General features: G+C 39.0%; 1 pseudogene; it reads right to left on the bottom strand.

Moving 5' to 3' along the window:
- Positions 1 to 319: 319 nt before the first annotated feature.
- On the bottom strand, positions 320 to 438 carry LOC134937610 (5S ribosomal RNA; annotated as a pseudogene).
- Between the last annotated feature and the right edge of the window lie 1,678 nt (positions 439 to 2,116).

Raw genomic sequence — 2,116 nt, 5'->3', positions numbered from 1 at the left:
GGATATATTGTCAAAAATGGAAATAGAAAAGTAGGGGGGGAGGGTAGGGGAACACAGAACAAATGTTAACAGTATAAAAACTAAATAACATTTCTGAACTGCCTGGGTTCAAAAATACAGAATAATCTCAGCCGAAAGCCTGAAAAAAACTATATGAATCCTAAATAGGTATATAAATCAAATTGTACTTGTATTAGGTTGATAATATATCAGCTACATCTCTTGTGAGTAAATTAGAGAGAAGAATAGAGTGGAACAGGCTGAATGAGCAAGATGAATCTGCTGTCAGTGTTAGACGCTGAGCATAACCATCCAAGAACTTCTACTGAACTGAGTATTCCTCAAGAGTCTCCCACTTGAGTACTAACCCAGCCCAACACTGCTTAGCTTCCAAGATCGGAAGGATTCGGGCGTTGCCAGTGTGGTATGAAAGTAGAAGGAATATTCAATATCGAGGGCTCGGGAATCACTAATGAGAGTTCATGAATAAGGAGGAAAGAAGGAGTAGATATAGATTGAAGAGGAAAACAGGGGATCTGCTGCCAATGTTAGACAGGGGTGATTGCCCCTGAATCAATGGTGAGAGTCCTGAAAAAAAGAAAAAGAAAAAAGTAGGAAAAAAAACAGAGGAGAGAAGGAAACAATGCGGGTCTAAGGTTGTTTTGCTGAAAAGGTTAAAGGTCAAAAAGCTCACGGTACAATGGACAATTGTCCTACAGATAACTTGTTTCAGATATACCTTCAAATTACAGGGTACTAAAAGTACCTATGGTGTTAATGATACCAAATGTCAAGAGAGGCTGATGGTACGCAAATTATAAGGAAGTGGATAAGATTTAGACCATTTAAAGAATATCTAATTCATACTAACAGATTGATATCATGTGTCTCCAAAAAGTATCATGTGGAGAAATTTGCAAAATAGTAGCGTATTAGTGGCAACAGTTCTATAATAAGAAGAAAGATAAATAGTTGCTATTATGTCTCAATGATATCAGAGCTGCAGAGATAGATTAAATAACAATAATAGACAATGTTATTTTAAACATTCTCTCCAAGTAGATATAGAAAAAAACACAGAAAGAAAAGAGAGGAAAAGAGAAAAATTCTTGAAAAATACTGAACCAATGATATATAGTAGATATGTCAGATAAAACTGACCAGAGCTCTAATAACCCATTATAGCTCAACAATATTAAATATCATGAGATAAGGAGCCGCTGTACGCCGGCTGCTATGAAGACAGTTTTTTTGCAGAATCAAAAAAGACTGGTACTTTCATAAGCCTGATATAAATCAGTTTTATGAGGCAGTATATGTAGCGAGCATCAGACTAGATACCAATGGGTACGAGAGAGATAGAATATGATTGTGCAGATGTTACCCGGGATGGAGGGAGCGGTCAGTCACTGGTAAGAGGCAGAGTACAGTGTACACAGGAGATGTCCGTATCAAGGTCCAGGCGTGTCGCGAATGCGGGATACAGTGCGTGCTATAATTGCACAGTGCGATGCGACCCCAGGGCTGGACAGTCTATCGGGTCTGTATCAGAGATGAAGTCTATTGAAGTCTGTATCAGGCAGATGACAAAATGTCCGATACCCGTGATGAGGCGTGCTGCAGTTGCGGGATGTTGCGTGACTGCAGAGCTGATCAGACTGTCAGGATCCAAGTTGAGGGAGGAGCGCAATATCAGATGTCACATTACGGCAGTGTGTGGCGGCCCGAGGATATGAGAGAGTAACTATACATTGATTAGGTCTAGATTGATAAGGTGACCATGAATTAAAAAATAAATAAATAAATATATATATATATATATATATATATACACACACGTAAGGATGGTGCAGCACAGATGGTGCAGCACAGTGGGGCTGAAAAATAAAATGAAATAGGGAAATAGGAAGGGGCACTGATGTTGGGATGAATGTGGGTGTATGATGACTTGGTGAATGGGTATAAAAACAAAAATGATAAAAATGATAATAAATATATGGGGCATGCGCGGGGGTGACCTCAGTAAAGAACTCATCAAGAAAGAAAGCGGGGATTATCCTCTATTAAATCCCCATGTAGCTTCCTCCTCTTTTTTCGTTCTTATTACCGATGACAG

Source organism: Pseudophryne corroboree, chromosome 6, assembly GCF_028390025.1.
Source record: "Pseudophryne corroboree isolate aPseCor3 chromosome 6, aPseCor3.hap2, whole genome shotgun sequence".
NCBI classification, from domain to species: domain Eukaryota; kingdom Metazoa; phylum Chordata; class Amphibia; order Anura; family Myobatrachidae; genus Pseudophryne; species Pseudophryne corroboree.
Note: the sequence above shows the minus strand (reverse complement) of the source record. Positions and strands in the feature narration are given on the sequence as shown.